The 18,061-nt window shown below is 45.9% G+C and overlaps 1 long non-coding RNA gene across 1 annotated transcript; it reads right to left on the bottom strand.

The window, feature by feature from the left end:
• Positions 1-220: 220 nt before the first annotated feature.
• On the bottom strand, positions 221-1,204 carry LOC127349186 (uncharacterized). The gene is made up of 3 exons (XR_011742220.1): positions 1,020-1,204; positions 807-917; positions 221-689 (listed from the first exon to the last, which is right to left on the bottom strand). It is a non-coding gene; the product is annotated as an uncharacterized lncRNA (long non-coding RNA).
• Positions 1,205-18,061: the final 16,857 nt, after the last annotated feature.

Raw genomic sequence — 18,061 nt, 5'->3', positions numbered from 1 at the left:
TTAGTCGCGGTTCCTTACGAACCGCGACTAAAGGCCCGTCCACGTGGGCCGCAGGCGAGCGCCAGGGCGGAGGACCTTTAGTCGCGGTTCTTCTGGCCATCCGCGACTAAAGGCCTCCGCAGGGTTTAGGGTTTAGCCCCCCCTCCCCCTAAATCTGGTTTCTTTTTAATTTGTATTGTTTTATTTCTTTTGGGTTTTAATTTTGAAGGAGTTTCACATATTCTACGGCACTACATACATGCATATGAATGTACAATTTCAAACAAATTTGAAATTAGAACCAAAAAGAATTCAAGAGGAATATACAATATATATTCAATATCGGATGACCATATACAATTTTGAACAAGTTTCCATCCATAATTTAGTGCATATGAAGTTCTACGTCATCGTAATGGTGTTCTCCTCTAGGATCGATGACTTCCCTCGCCAACCATCCAGCTAGTTCCTCTTGAAGTGGTCGGAAGCGAGCTTCTGGACTAAGCGTCTTCCGGAGGTTATTCCTCATGATGTTGTTCTCACACTTCTGGTCCCGCTCATTGCAGTATCTCCGGATCCTCTCACAAACATAGTATCCACATAGATTGGTCCCCGGTGGCTGAATATCCCCAGTCGTCCGCACTGCCATTTTAAAATGTAGCTCTTTTTTGAATTCACCGACCTTGGTATCTACGAACCGTCTCCAAACCCTACGAGGCAAAGAAAATTAAATGAACAAGAGAGTTATTAATTAGTTACTTGATATTAGGAAATGATGAACGAAATAGGCCGATCGATATAGAGCGCAAATGAATGAAAATAATTACTTTTGCATCATTTTTCTCATGTCGGCCCAAAGCGCCGGATCCATATTCAGAGAGTCGTGGACGAGAACTGAGGAGGTGTGAAATTGAATTACCATAAGAATCCAGTGGAACCTGCGGACACGATACATGCACAGTCATGCATAACTCATCGATTAGCCACATTCCATGCATGGAGTAAACAAAAGAGAATGTGCTCAAGATAGAAACACTCACCCAAAATGGTAAGGAAATAGAATATCACTTTTGAGTTTCTGTTTTCTAATAAACCGCCACAGGTCATCCTCCACGTCGGCGGGGTGGTGTTCTAACACATATGAATTAACGATTTGTGGGTCAATGAACCCAACATCATGGATGTTCCTTATTCGCATTTCCCGCTTCTTCATTCTGCATAATAGCGTACACAACAAGATAGTTAGGACAATATATATATATATATATAGTGCAGGCAATGAACGAGATGGGGTAGAAATTAATAAATCACTTACAGAACGTAGCAACTGATGATAGATTTGTCGAGCTCGCGCAGATTGAAAAGCTGGAACAATTCACTCAGATGAATTTGTACATAGTAATGTTTGAAGTGATGCTCATATCTAACTTCCGCATAAATATAGTCTTTGGCGTTTTTAAGTTTTATGTAACCCTTGTACCAATTTAGCAGACCTTTCATTTGTCGAGGTAGATCCTCTTCCTGCGCAGGCTCGACGAGAGGGCCATTCTTCACATATGTAAATACTACGTCCTTCATTGGCGCCTCATCAAGGCCTAACAGTGCACGAAGAGTGATACCTAAGTCGGCCGCTTGTTCTCTGGCACTCGTTACTGTCAATCCATGTGCTGCCGCAGCTGCTATGATATCGGGGGCATCCGGACCGGCGGCTTGCACTATGAGCGGGGCGATCGATTGTTTACTTTGTTCCCCGAGCTGGGCAACTTCTTTCCCCCTTTCTAATTTTTTCTCGGCCTCCTCCAAGGCTTTCTTCTCCGCCAACTCTTGGTTCCTCTTGAACGCGAGTGCTTGCCTACGAAGTTCACGTAAATAGTCGTCAGGCAGATTCTTCGCGGCTTGGGACGGTGTGTTCAAAAATGACTTAGCCCAGCTCTTTTCCTTGTCAGAAAATACTTGCTTGGGCTCGGGCTCTCTTTTCTTCTTGCAGTCCGCCTTCCATTTCTCATAATCAGCAGCCGCGTGTGCGTCGACTTCCTCGGCACTACGTTCCCAAGGCCTTGTGGGGAGAGGCTTCAGTGATGGCTCTGGTATCTTTGTGGTTCTAGGTACATAAGGGTCCGGGTTAATAACCCAGGACTGCTTCTGCTTCTTCGCCGGAGGTGGATTGGGGGGCGGTGTGTGATCACCCGCCGGACGAGGACTGGGGGGCGGCGTCTGCTTACCCGCCGGAGGTGAATTGGGGGGCGGCGTCGGCTGACGTGAAGGAGGTGTAGGTGAAGCACCACCACCACCACCACCACCGCCACCGCCGCCACCACCGCCACCGCCGCCACCACCACCACCGTAGGGGGGTGGACTTGTTGGCGCCTCGCCTGGAAACTTGATAAACTTCTTCTGCCATAGAATGAACTGGCGCTTGACATCTCCAAGTCTTTTCACCCCTTCAGGTGTAGCAATGTCAATGTCCAGGTCCTCAAACCCTTGGACTATCTCCTCCACCGTGACACGAGCATAGCCATCTTGAATGGGGTTGTTGTGGTGGAGTGCTCCAGGTGGTAAAGCACTGCCGATGGCTACCTTCATGGACATGTTCCCGATAGGATAATACAGATGACATGCTTTTATCTCCTTTATATCGTCCACGGGGTAGCGAGGAGGCTCCGGTGCAGTAATTTCTACCACCAGAGGCTCCGGTGCAGTAATTTCGATCGTCGGTGCACCAGCCGGTGAGGCCTCCGTGGAAGCCACGCTGCTTCTTCTCTGCTGCTGGCTTCCGAGATCCATTGGATGATCTTCTTGCTGCGCCCGAGCTGCATCTCTTTCGGCTACTAGTACACTCACAGTTTTCTTCATCACATCCATTTCCGTTACCAACTGCGCCACAACATCTGCATCCCGATCCATCTTTCTCTTACGGCTTCTCAGAATCGTACGGGTCATCGTTCTGGGGGAACCCTACTTTCCACGGAATGGGCCCCATGCCTCGTACACGTCCTCCGTGTTCAGGATTCCCGAGGGCTTTTGTCAGGGCGTCGTTCTCTCTGTTGAACTTGATCCTCCCCTCTTGAGCATCCCTCATTGCCTCAATAAGCTTTTGGGTGGGTTTAATTATTTTGCCCTGATAAACACACTCCCCTGTCTCCAGGTTCAGCGATCCCCCATGCCCGTACCACCAGCTTTTGGCCCTTGGGTCCCATCCCTCCGTACCTGGACGGATTCCTCGCGCCCTCAGCTCGTTCTCCATCTTCTCCCACCTAGGCTGCCAAAAGCGATACCCTCCTGGCCCCATAATATGATTGTACTCCTTCTTGGCCGCATTCACCTTATTTTTTTTCGATATTTCAAAGAACTGCTCCGATTTCTTTTGCTTCACAAATTCTGGCCAATCATGTTGCAGTTTCTCATATTGTCCTTTGAAATCCGGAGTCTTGCCCTGCTTGACAAAGTCATGGGCTAGATTTTGCTTGTATTTCCGGAATGCGTTGGACATCTTAGAAAGAGCGAACTGTTTGACTAGCTTGCACCTCTCCTTGTTTTCCTGAATCTTGTTACCCTTCTCATCGTATTTGCGGTATTCCGGAGGTAGAACGAAATGTTCCATAAGCTTGTTGAAGCAATCTTTTTTTGTTCTCTTATCGACAAAAGTGAAACCAAGACGTGCCTTCTTTGGCTCATTCCACTCCTGGACGGTGATCGAGACGTTGTCTCTAACAACGGCTCCGCATTGGCTGATAAACTTGGTGGCGTTCTTGCTGGGCTCCAGCGGCCTGCCGGTTGCTTCCTCGACAACCTCGATGGTGCATGTTTCTCCTGGTTTCATCGTCTTGGTTGCGCCACGCTTTGACAACGTACTCGATTTTTTCGACGATCCGGCCGAGGGCTAAAATAAGAAAGAGAGTCGCACGCGTTAGTACACACACATTTATTCAAATCAGTTAGTTTGTATCACCAGAGGCTCAATGTATATATATACCTCGGCGCCGGAGGTGGTTGCTACTTCCAATTGAAGATCGTCATTTATCAACGTTTCTTCGGCATCATCTTGCTGACGGCGCCCTTCATCTTCACCCTCAAGGTTCAGATAAGAAGAGATATCATCTTCTTCTTGTCCGGTCGGCACATATAGAATATCGCCTTTTATGATGCCGAACATATGGTCTTCAAGGTCCGGATCATAGTTGTCCAGAATCGGGTCAGCTCTATCGTCCGCCATATGTCAGTCCTGAAAACATGTAGTCAAAACAAATTAATTAAGTGAAGAAGGGGGGCGGTGGCGGTGGCGAAAGGGCGGTGGCAAAAGGAGGGGGCGAGGAAAGGGTGGGAGAGGGTGTCGCGGTAGAGCGCGAGACGGGGCGTTTGTTTAGTGTGTGAGAGTATACATTTTTTCAACTTAGAGAGAGTTTTCTCGGATATGTCTACCGGACGAGAATCTCGTCGTCGAGGCGTGACGAGTTCCGATATGACAAGGATTATATAGTGTGCGCGCGCGTGCGTTCCTTGACTGAAGCGGCAATGGGTTGACGATGGCTAGGGACCTACGGCGGCGGAGTCGAGACACAACACATGCATATATGTGGGGTCGCGGTGGCGAAAGGGGGGCGGCGGAAGGTGGGCGCGCGGTGGCGGTGGCGAAAGGGGGGCGGCGGTGGCGGTGGCGCCGCCCCCTCGCCGCGAACAAAAAAAACCCGCATATACGTAGGGGCGGCGAGGGGGGCGGCGCATTTTTTTGAGTTCTTTTAAAAGTGATAAAATACAAAAGTGAAATTTTAGTTCATTTTTTTGAGTTCTTTTAAAAGTGAAAAAATACAAAAGTGAAAATTTAGTTCATTTTTTTGACAAACTTTTGTTAAGTTATTTTGTTAAGTTATTTTTGTTAAATTTTGTTAAGTTATTTCTTGTTCAATTTTTTTTGTTAAGTTAATTAAAGTTTTTGTGAAGTTCAATTTTTTAGTTCTTCACATAATTTACTAGTTGGCATTTTTACTAGTTTTTAATTAAAACAACTTAGTTACAAAGTAAAAAAACAAAAAAACAAAAAAAAAAGTGGGCCAGGCGGCGCCCCTGGCCTTTCTCTCTCCCTCTGTTCTTCGTCGTCGTTCCCTCGCAGCCAGCGCAGCGCAGCAGGCAGCGCGTGTGGCGGCGCAGCGCAGCGCCGGCAGCGGCAGCGGCGCCAGAAGCGCAGCGGCGTTAACGCGTGTGGCGGCGGCGGCGCAACAAGGTACGGCGCGGCGCCGAGAAAGCGGCGGCAGCGCATGCGGTGGCGGCGCTGAGATCGAAAGTGAGAAGGGGGCCGGAGAGGCGCGCGGCGCGACGACGGCGACGATCGAGGCGGTCGACGGCGGCGTGTGGCGGCAGCGGCAGCGCGATCGGCGAGGGCGGCGGGCAGCCTAACGGCGTCCAGAGAAGTCTTCGTGTGCGCGGAGAAGATCGGAGAAGACGAGATGGGGGCAGCGGCGGTTCGGGCGCGGAATTTATAGTGGGCGACCTTTGGTCGCGGTTGGGGTCGCCAACCGCGACTAAAGGGGAACCTTTAGTCGCGGTTGGCGACCCCAACCGCGACCAAAGGTCATTTTTCGCCGGGTTTTCGTTTCCCGCGGAAAAATACCCTTTAGTCGCGGTTGGCGAGGCCAACCGCGACTAAAGGTATTTTTTCAAATTACTTTTCTTTTTCAAATTACTTTTCTTTTTCAAATTACTTTTCTTTTTCAAATTACTTTTCTTTTTCAAATTACTTTTCTTTTTCAAATTACAAATAATATATCAAAAAGTAAAGAAAAATAAAACTAATTCATTTCAAAATCTGAAAAATACATATAATATATCAATAAATTCAGAAAGATAAAACTAATTCAATTCAAAATCTTAAAAATACAAATATTATATCAAAAAATTCAGAAAATTAAAACTAATTCATTTCTAAATGTTAAAAATACAAATAATATATGAAAAAATTCAGGAAAATAAAACTAATTCATTTCTAAATCTTAAAAATACAAATAATATATCAAAAAAATCAAAAAAATAAAACTAATTCAATTCAAATTCTTAAAAATACAAATAATATATCAAAAAAATCAGAAAAATAATATATCAAAAAATTCTTTCTTCCCGCCACTTTCTTCCCGCCACTTTCTTCCCGCCTCTTTCTTCCCGCCACTTTCTTCCCGCCTCTTTCTTCCCGCCTCCTGTCTTCCCGCTCCCATTTTTCCCGCCATTTGTCACTACATATAGGTAGCCCGGCTTGGCCAGCATTATCACATCTCTACAATCTCTCATCACTCTCTCATGGCTTCCACCGCACCCACTCTAACCTACCAGCAGGTGGAGGAGCTTTGCGCCTCGAACTACCCTTGCCCACCGGGCTACCGCGTCCCTGCCGGCTGGAGCCTAAGCGCCGGCGGCGTGCCGGTCCCTCCCGTCCCTCAGGGTACTGCGCACCGGGCGGCCATCACGAACCACTACTACCTCGACCTCACGCCAGAGCAGCGGATGAATCCCCGCTGGCATCCCGATAACCAGCATACTTGGGACGCCTTCTTCATCAATCGGCGTGAGAGGGCGCTCGCCAGGTATGAGGAGGACGGTCTGCCTCCTGGAAACTTCCACGAGGCCGGCCGTCGGCTATGGTGGTACGGCCGGACTCTGCAGAGCGTCATGGACTACATCACGGCCGGCGATATCCCCCGCCTGCGCTACCCTCAGTTCGAGCCACGAGCGCCGCCCGACGACAAAGACAATGATGACGACGCCGGCAACTTAGAAGGCGACGACTACCAGTACAACGGCGGCGGCTATGAAGACTACGAGTATGCATATTATACGCCTAGGCAGGAGTATGACTAAATCACTCCAAATTTCATGTATGCGGGAGTATGACTTAGTCACTCCATTTTTACTGTCTGCGGGAGTATGACTTAGTCACTCCAAATTTCATGTATGCAGGAGTATGACTTAGTCACTCCAAATTTCCTGTATGCAGGAGTATGACTGAATCACTCCAAATTTCATGTATCATCAGTGCTATCTCGAGTCAATTGAATCATTCGAAAATGGACACCAAACACATCACGGGTAATATAATTCACATGATTTATTCAACAAAGTTTGGTACAATAAATTATTACACATCATTTCTTCCCTTGTGTCCCTGCTTGCTTACGATTGTGCCGTATCCATGGAGCATCCTCATCATTTAACTTAATGCTTGGGTCGGTGTTCACTTTGAAGGGCGGAATTTCAGCAAACATATTATAATCTTCTGACATGTCTGTCTTGTCCTCCACTCCCACGATGTTTCTTTTCCCTGAAAGAACAATGTGGCGCTTTGGATCATCGCATGATGTACTGATCGTTTTCTTATCTTTCCGTTTCCTCGGTTTGCTACTCATGTCCTTCACATAGAAAACCTGAGCGACATCTTTCGCTAGGACGAATGGTTCGTCAAGGTAACCAAGATTGTTGAAATCCACCATTGTCATTCCGTATTGCTGGTCCACCTTTACCCCACCTCCTGTTAGCTTGAACCATTTGCACTGAACAAAGGGACCCTAAAGGAGGGTCCATAGTCAAGTTCCCATATCTCCTCTATGTAACCATAATATGTGACCTTTTGCCCATTCTCGGTTGCTGCATCAAAGCGGACACCACTGTTTTGGTTGGTGCTCTTTTTATCTTGGGCGATCGTGTAAAATGTATTCCCATTTATCTCGTACCCTTGGAAAGTCGTTATAGTCGAAGATGGTGTCTTGGCCAACATGTACAGCTGATCTACAACCTTATTGTCATGCATTAAATGTTTTCTCAACCAACTGCCGAAAGTCTCCATGTGGGCCTTCCTAATCCAGGATTCAGGCTTCCCAGGGTTGTCCGAGCGTAAAATATTCTTGTGTTTCTCAAAGTACGGAGCCACCAAGCTGGAATTGGTCGAACCGTGTGGTGTGCTTCAATCGAGAGAATGGCCGTCCATACATATCGTTGATTTCCTTCCGATCGTGCCTTTTCCACTTAGTCTCCCCTCGTGCCGCGATTGAGGAAGACCAATCGGCTTAAGGTCAGGAACAAAGTCAACACAAAACTCAATTACCTCCTCATTTCCATAGCCCTTGGCGATGCTTCCTTCTGGCCTAGCATGGTTACGAACATATTTCTTTAATACTCCCATGAACCTCTCGAAGGGGAACATATTGTGTAGAAATACAGGACCGAGAATGGAAATCTCATCGACTAGGTCAACCAGGAGGTGCGTCATAATATTGAAGAAGGATGGCGGGAACACCAACTCGAAACTGACAAGACATTGGATCACATCGTTCTGTAACCGTGGTAGAACTTCTAGATTGATTACCTTCTGAGAGATTGCATTGAGGAATGCACATAGCTTCACAATGGCTACTCGAACATTTTCCGGCAGGAGCCCCCTCAAAGCAATCGGAAACAATTGCGTCATAATCACGTGGCAGTCGTGAGACTTCAGGTTTTGGAACTTTTTCTCCGCCATGTTTATTATTCCCTTTATATTGGACGAGAATCCTGACGGGACCTTCATACTGCTCAGGCATTCAAAAAAGATGACCTTCTCTTCTTTGGTCAGAGCGTAGCTAGCACGACCTTGAAACCGTTCCGGATGCCGGTCATCAGGGTCTTTCAAACTTTGCTGGTCCTGCCGTGCTTCCTTTGTATCATTTGACTTCCCATACACGCCCAAGAAGCTTAGGATGTTCACGCAAATATTCTTCGTAACGTGCATCACGTCGATTGCAGAGCGGACTTCTAGGAATTTCCAATATTCTAGCTCCCAGAATATAGATTTCTTCTTCCACATGGCTACGTGCCGTCGGCTCCCTTCGAACCGATTGTCCGCCAGACCCTTTCCAAAGATGACTTTCAAATCCTTGACCATATCAAATACCTCAGCACCGGTGTGTTCCGCAGCTTCGGCCGGTGATCTGCCTTGCCGTTGTAATGCTTGCCTTTCTTTCTTACTGGATGACCTTTCGGAAGAAATCGACGATGCCCAAGGTACACGTTCTTCTTACAATTTGGCAAATGTACACTTTCAGTCTCATGTAAGCAGTGCGTGCATGCATTGTATCCCTTATTTGACAGTCCCGAAAGGTTACTAAGAGCAGGCCAATCGTTGATGGTTACGAAAAGCAACGCTCGTAGGTCAAATTCCTCTTCTTTGTGCTCATCCCACACACGGACACCAGGTCTGCCCCACAGCTGTAAAAGTTCATCAACTAATGGCCTTAGGTACACATCGATGTCGTTGCCGGGTTGCTTCGGACCTTGGACGAGCACTGGCATCATAATGAACTTCCGCTTCATGCACAACCAAGGAGGAAGGTTGTAGATGCATAGAGTCACGGGCCAGGTACTATGGCTGGAGCTCTGCTCGCCAAAAGGATTCATGCCATCCGTACTTAGACCAAATCTTATGTTTCTTGCGTCGGCTACCAAAATCTTTGAACTCTCTGTCGATCTTTCTCCATTGCGTTCCATCTGCGGGGTGTCTCAACTCCCCGTCCGACTTACGGTCCTCTTTGTGCCATCGCAACAACTTGGCATGCTCTTTGTTCCTGAACAGACATTTCAACCGTGGTATTATAGGAGCATACCACATCACCTTGGCGGGAACCCTCTTCCTGGGTTTTTGGCCCTCAACATCGTCACCAGGGTCATCGCCTCTGATCTTATAACGCAATGCGGTGCATACCGGGCATTCATTCAAATTCTCGTATTCACCGCGGTAGAGGATGCAGTCGTTGATGCATGCATGTATCTTCAGAACCTCTAAACCTAGAGGGCAGACAACCTTCTTTGCTTCGTACGTACTGGCGGGCAACTCGTTATTCTTTGCAAACATATTCTTCAACATTTTCAGCAAGTTTTCAAATGCCGAGTCAGCTACACCTGCCTGTGCCTTCCATTTCAGCAAATCCAGTGTGCAGCCCAGCTTTTTCAGACCATCATCGCATCCGGGGTACAGCGCCTTCCTGTGATCCTCTAACATGCGATCCAAATTCTCCCTCTCTTTTTCAGTTTCGCAGCGTCTCCGTGCATCAGCAATGGTCCGACCAAGATCATCAACGGGATCATCACGTGCCTCTTCTTCACCTTCCCCTTCACCTTCCCCTTCACCTTCAAGCATCCTCCATGAAAGTATCACCGAAATGAGCAAGATAGCTTTCATCGATGAAATCATCCCCTTCTTCATCTTCTTCCATTATAACCCCTCTTTCTCCATGCTTGGTCCAACAATTATAGCTTGGCATGAAACCGTGCCGAAGCAGGTGCATGTGAACATCTCTTGAGGAAGAGTAACCCTTCGATTCTTACGGTTAACACATGGACAGATAACAACACCCCTGCTTGTTCGCATTAGCCACTACGAGGAAATCTTTCAAACCCGTACTGAACTCGCCGGAGAGTCGGTTACCGTACATCCATTGTCGATTCATCTGCATTATTATAATATAAAATATATAATTAACCATCATGCATTTGTTAAACTAACTAGCTACAAACAATATAAATTAAACAATCAACTACACACACATGCATATTTTATCAACGACACATCAAAGGTTCAAGTTGCTAACCGCGATCGAGGAGGAAAAAATAAATGAGAAAGCTCAAGTGTGGCTCCAACACTTCATATCATGTTTGTTTCATGCTCTTGGGGCATTTCATCAAACACCTTATGTGCATAAGAGGAACCAAAAGCAAACCTAACACCCACTTGTGAAGTTTGTGAAGAGAATGGCTCCAAATGGCTAAGTGTTGGCTGCTGGATGGGTATATATAGGGGAGGGGCTTTAGTCGCGGTTGGCCTGGCCAACCGCGACTAAAGGCCTTCGGGCACCTTTAGTCGCGGTTGGCCAGGCCAACCGCGACTAAAGCCCCCCACGTGCACCGGCTGGCCACCGAGCGCCCTGGGCCCAGGCCTTTGGTCGCGGTTCGCCTCCCGAACCGCGACTAAAGGTCCCATTAGTCGCGGTTCCTACAGCTTCGCGACTTATGGGGCTCACCGGAAGCCTGTTTTTCTACCAGTGCATAAAGCCAACATGTATAATAGTGAGCTATAATCATGTACTACTTTATCAATGGATGGCCCACATTTCACTCTTACAAAGTGCCTAGGAGCACGTACTAGAGCTGGCTCTTGCATGAGAGCTCACTCCTCTTCTCTCTCCTCCTCTCTCCTCCAACTAAGCATGAATATATTATTTTAACCCTTATAGCTAGCTGACTAGCTGACTAGGACTTATTATACTTGCTCTGACTGCCTTGCTGTTTTCTGTCGAGTGGAATCTTGCGTTCACCGTTCCACCTTGCAGGGCAGCGGTAGCGGCACCAGTGAGATAGAGTTTGCAACTTGATACGTTCGTCTCTGCCTTCATCCCCGAGGACGATACGATCACAGGCCCCACACTATCGAAAGCGGTGAACCAGATGGTTAGCCAGCCAGATCCCTATCATGTTTAGCACGTAGCCAGCCAGTTTTGTAGACGCGATGAGGTGAAGGCTCAATCCCGGCGAGTAGAGCCAAGCCGGTCATCCTAAAACCACTGAAACATCTGTTTATCATTTTTCCTCTGCACTAGCACAGTGGCCCTCGCAATTGCGAGGGCATCATACAAAAAATAAAGTGGTTATATAACCATATCATATGAGTGGATGTCCTGTATATAATTTAGTAGATGGGTCCAACAACAGAGGACAGAGGACGTGTGTGCGATTCATATTAGAAAATGTTGCTTTGGAAGACCATTGTATCATTAGGATGTTGTCCAAAGAGGGGTTTAAGTTTAAGATCACTGACTAATGTTGCTGCTATTATTTTCCTTTTTAATTTATTTGTTGTGTGCATCCCTGAATTTCCATTTTGCTGATCTTATGCATGATATATATAGTGTGTAATGAATAAATATCAGATCAACAAATTTTCTGATAAGATATATGACATCTAAAACACACAACATTATAGGTAGGGTAACCAAATAATGAGAATTTTTATTTTTTTGCTCATTGATGACCCACAAGTATAGGGGGTGTATCGTAGTACTTTCGATAAATAAGAGTGTCGAACCCAACGAGGAGCAGAAGGTGTTGACAAGCAGTTTCGATGAAGGATTCACTGTAAATGCTCACAGACAAGTATTCAGGGGGTTTTGATGTAGCAGATAAATAAAGTACGAGTAAGTAAAATGCGAGATAAATAATTACAGCGAGTGGCCCAATCCTTTTTAGCACAAAGGAAAAGCCGGTTTGTTTACTTATAATGACCAAACGTTCTTGAGGACACACGGGAATTTAGTCTAGTGCTTTCGCTTCATACAGCTGATTAATCTTCATTGTTTTGATAAGTGTTGTGTGGGTGAACCTATGCTAATGCACCGCCCTTCCTAGGACTAATACATACTTGTGATTATACACCTTGCAAGCATCCGCAAATACAAGAAAGTAATTAAGATAAATCTAACCACAGCCTTAAACTCTGAGATCCTGCTATCCCTCCTGCATCGATTACCAACGGGGGTTTAGGTTTCTGTCACTCCGGCAACCCCGCAATTAGCAAACGAATACAAGATGTACTCCCCTAGGCCCATAAAGGTGAAGTATCATGTAGTCGACGTTCACATGACACCACTAGAAGAATAACACCACAACTTAAATATCATAACATGGAATATTACTCAACCATAATTCACTACTAACATTTAGACTTCACCCATGTCCTCAAGAACTAAACGAACTACTCACGAGACATCATATGGAACATGATCAGAGGTGATATGATGATGAATAACAATCTGAACATAAACCTTGGTTCAATGGTTTCACTCAATAGCATCAATAACAAGTAGAAATCAACACCGGGAGAGTTTCCCCTATCAAACAATCAAGATCCAACCCAAATTGTTACAGCGGTGACGAGGTGCAGCGGTGGAGATGGCGGTGATGATGATGGAGATGATGACGATGGTGATGGAGATGATGTCCAGCTCGATGACGGTGACGGTGGCGTCGATTTCCCTCTCCGGGAGGGAATTTCCCCGGCGGATTCCTGCCCGCCGGAGAGCTCTTTTCTCTCTGGTGTTCTCCGCCCCGCAGAGGCGGCTGTGACTCTTCGCGACTATCCTCTGGAGCTTAGGTTTTCGGGGCGAAGAAGTATGCGAAAGAGAGGCGGCCAGAGGGGGCTGTGGGCCCCCTCCTCACAGGGCGGCGCGGCCAGGGCAGGGCCCGCGCCGGCCAGGGCAGGGCCCGCGCCGGCCTATGAGGTGGGCCCATGGCGGCCCTCCTCGGCTCCCCCTTCTGGCTCCCTTCGTCTTCTGGAAAAATAGGATTTTTCGTATAATTTCCGTCAATTGCTGATCTTCCGAAATATTGCATTCTGACGGTGCTTTTTCCAGCAGAATCCTGACTCCGGTGCGCGATTCTCCAATAATCATGAAACATGCAAAATAGATGGAATAACATAAGTATCATCTCTAAATATGAAATATATCAATGAATAACAGTAAATTATGATATAAAATAGTGATGCAAAATGGACGTATCACTCATCCACAAATTTCTTCCTCTCGTTACTCCAATCATATAAATATACATGAAATTTTTATCGTTCATTTTGAAATATATGGCATTTTAGACATAGATACAGTCTTGAAGATTTTCACAACTTGAAAATTTGCCTTTCAAAGGAAGTGTAATAGTAGAAAAAAAACTCCTAGTATTTAGTTTTTTGAGAATCCCTTGGCCCAAGCCACTGTATGGTTGAAATCCTGGGACCTGGCATATCCATACATAGGGATTTACATTGATCGGAATTACTCAAGAGTAATTTTCCATATTTAACGTGTTTTAAGCTAAAGAAAAATCTCGAGCATATTAATTGTACGGTACTACTCAGTGCTTGAACCGAAAGCACAAATTTGTTTGTGTTCACACTTCAGTTTTCCTTCTTCTCCCTATTTTTATCATCGGTTGTTGTTTTAGCTTACTCCTTCAGCATGAGTTTTAAAATTTGTCCAAGCGTGAATATAGTTTTTTTTTTAGAAGCGTGAATATAGTTTATGTATGGTCTTAGCTACCAACATGCATTTTAACTACAATGTATTATTTCTGTTATAGATAATGTTGCTAGAGAACTGACCGGTGTTGATCCAGGATAAACAGCAATGTCAACCAACTTTTTAGGCAGTATGAGATTTAAGAGAATTATATCTCTCTCCATGGATTTAGTTTGTACTGATACCGGAAAGCTCAAATATGAAGATAACACACGTGAATAATTTGTTTGGAAAACAGTGGGCTTTAAACTTCACCTCCATGAACGTCTTATGCTGAATTGGTATCCATATTATGTAGATTAACATGGTAATTTTGAGCTTATCTTTTTTAAGAATATAAGTTTCTGTCTTATCCTCAATAGTTTGGAACAACGACATATCCAGCTACATGCGAAGCATTGCCCGAATTATTTTGCTACTTATATGAATGGAGTATATATGTGGATTGAGTATATATGTACTGTACAACTTCATATTAGCATTTTTTATCATCAGATTTTCAATGTACTGCGACCGTGCTTCTTATTAGCTAAAAATATTATCAGACAGTCTTAATTTTTTCTTTCCAATAAAATTGGTACTTGTTAAAGTAAACCCTTCTATCAACATCGAAATTCAATATTATTCTCTCACAAAAGAGCAGCACATGCAAATGTGAGAAAAAAAAAACAACCTTTGAAATAACTGTTGTATATATGTTCTTTTTTGTGCCCAAAGTAATATAAGCTGAAAAAGATTAACGGACATTCATAACTATTTTAGCATTGACTTTTAAAGGAATTTTCTTATTTCGTCACCAAAATTCAGCCTTTTCTCTCTAATTAAATATCGTTTACAGATTCTAGTTTCTTTTCCTACACCTGACACAATTTTCCTATCCATCTCCGTGCGAGATTTCATAAGATTCTTCTTGCGCCATCTTCAATCGTCTCATGACAAATTATAGCTCTCTAGAAATCGGCATCTCAAAAATCATCTCGCGATCTTGCCTTGATCTCTCGAGAGATTATCAGGATTGGTCGCACCATCTCTGGGAAATCTGAAAGGATGCACCAGACGTTGATTTTTTTCCATTATGCTGAATGGACGCACTTGGCATGATGAATAATTTTTTTTTCGTGCTTAATGGACGCACCTAGCTACCACGCTAGTTCTGTTTTTGTTCAACGGGCATATATAGAGTCATCTGAAAATTAACATGTCAACGTGTCAAACAAAATTAGACTGTTACGTAACTTCTATTTTCTAGAGAAATCAGAGACGTAAGTTTTAATCAATGGGTATGTCTAGAGTCCTATGAAAATTAACATGCTAATGTGTCAAACGGTGTATATATGCAATCTCTTTTCTTTCCTTTATTCTATCCAGTCTGTATCTCACGTATCCCATGAAGTTGTCTTTTTAACGTGACAATGTTTTGCAGTTTTAATTTTTGAAACGTACATGTTTTACATGGTAGGTTCAATCATGATGTACATGTTGTGAAGCAGACTCCAGCCAATCGGCTGTTTTTTTTATTGCACATACGTGACAGGTTGTACGTAACTCTTATTTACGTAACTCTTTCTCGCTTTAAACTTTAACCGTTATAATTAAGATCGACGAATCAAATTAATTCAGTACATGTGGATTAACCTCGTGTCTCTATTTAAAACATTTATATTTTGCTTTTAGTATATAATAGATTTAGATCATCTCCAATTAATAGATACACTCTAAAGCAGGTTTAGGGCATTTCTTTTTTGGGATTTTGGGCACGAAAATTACGGCACACATAAAAAGTACTATGTCTATTTTTCAGATGATTCAAAATAGGGCATCGAACCAACACATCAAATGTTTGGTACTTTGACATATTTGCAACATCTTCGAAACATAGTTTGACACCGATAGATTTGCATTTCAACAATTCGATACATAGACACTCGGGCACTTCGATTCATTTCGATTGCGACAACTACATCGTCATCAACACTAAATTCCACACTAGTTCGACACTAACCGACACTACATAGACCTTCAACAATGCAATAACCAGAAGTCGTCATGGGAGTCATGCCCAAGACTCTCCCACAAGGCATCGTTTATTTATCAACTGACGATGAGACGGTGATGTTGGAGGGGCTAGCCTCCCCTTCAGGGGCGGACCTAGAACAAACATAATCGGCTGTCACTATGAGACGCACACACTTTTCAGCTCGATTTAGGGGTGTCACACAGTCTAAATGCTTAAAATTTAGCAAAGAAATCATTTTTGTCCCGGCGTCATGTGACTCCTGGTTGCATAGCGTGCGTCCGCCCCTGCTCCCCTCGGGGTGTTGAAGGTCGCTTCTTCGCATCCCGCTTAGCGTAGAAGTCGAGCTCTGCCTACACAAGCTTTGGGTGCACTTGACGAAACCTTTCCATGGCCACCTCATTGGAATCGTGTGTGCCCAGCTGCAGGTACGCACGGTGGGTCTCCCGCTCCTGCTCGCGGGTCACCATCCACCTACGGGAAGTTGAGCCCGGCACACGGGCGGCCGAACCGCCCCGCCGCCATCGTATGTGCATGTGGCGATCTGGGGGAATCAAAAGTCCCCACCCACCATTACTGCCCGCTAGAGGCGATTTCTGTGGCCCGACACCCGTACTATCGCAGCCGCACGTCGTGGAAGCTGGTGGTGCTTTTCTTGTGGTGGCATCCCATGGGCGGCACGGGTGAACATGAACGCCACAGGTGACTAGAAGCATGGGAGCCGGTGGGGACTTGGCCTTCAGGGAGAACCAACATCACATGTGTCAGCAGCGAGTATCGCAAGAGGGAGGTCATCATCTTTCCTCGGAATGGGTTGTGCTACCCACGCCATAGGAGCGTCCTTCCCCACCCACACGCATATGTCCTTCGTCGGTTGGCGCTGCGCCGTCAAGGTTGAAGTAAACATGGCAGTCATCGCCTTGCCCCTTATATTTTTGAAGCTCCCATTGTATATTTTTCATTTTTATAAACAAAGAGATAGAGTCTTCACAAGGTGGAGCTAGAGTTTAGCACCATGAGAAGGAAAAGCTATCTAGCTACGACGGGGAGGGCATGCCGCCCAAGCATAAGAATGCATCGGGTGGATATGGTCTGTGCCGTCCTCGGCCACATCCATGCAGTTAACCAGTCGCGTATGCGTTACCCGCCACTTTTGTACTACCACTAGGCAGCATGGCGGATGGCCTCAGCGTCGTCCGCTTCATCTGCATCGAGGGAGTCATATTTCTCAGCCTCAATGGCTACCTTTACGGCATCCTGCCACCTCCACTCGCTGTCAAGGAGGAATATGATGGGCTGCCGTCAAAATGCTCAGGCGATGGCGGCATCGTCATCTGTAGGTCGCGCGCTCCGTGTTAGCCATCACCACTGCGTGATCGCCTCCGCCTTGTCAAACCCAAGCGCGAGCCGGAGTGGGTGTCGCGTCAGGACGCTGCGGCCACCCAGATTGCCCTCCGGGCGAACGATGACCCAGAGGACTTCCAGGCTAGCGGATTGCCATCGGCACCTCCTCCAAGGAGGTGCAGTGGTGGCAACCCCGGCCAGGGCTCTAGTCGTAGCGGCGGTGACGGTGGCCTGCATGGCTGCAGTCGCCCAAGGACGATTGCGATAACATCGACAACGAAGACTACACGGTCGTCTACCGCGACTTCGGCTCCTAGAGCGTCGTATTATGTTTTAAAATTTATCTTTGTAAATTCCCTAAGTTGGATCGAATTCACCAAAATTATCAAGTTTGCTCAAATTTTGTTTGAATTTAGAATTTGTATTGGGGGCGGCTGGAAAATTTGTCCTTCAATGGCGCGACCGGCCGTTGCAAGGTGCAGCAGAGTCAGGTTTCATCGCCGTTCGAGCATGCAGCATGAGCCAAGGTTTGGATTGGGACAAAGGAAGACGAAGTACGCCCACCCCGAGAGCAAGATACGGTCACAGGACCCACTTTGTACGGAATACACAGACCCTGTCCCCTAATCCTGACAGCAAAGGCACGTAC

This window comes from Lolium perenne, chromosome 4 (assembly GCF_019359855.2).
Source record: "Lolium perenne isolate Kyuss_39 chromosome 4, Kyuss_2.0, whole genome shotgun sequence".
Taxonomy (NCBI): domain Eukaryota; kingdom Viridiplantae; phylum Streptophyta; class Magnoliopsida; order Poales; family Poaceae; genus Lolium; species Lolium perenne.
Note: the sequence above shows the minus strand (reverse complement) of the source record. Positions and strands in the feature narration are given on the sequence as shown.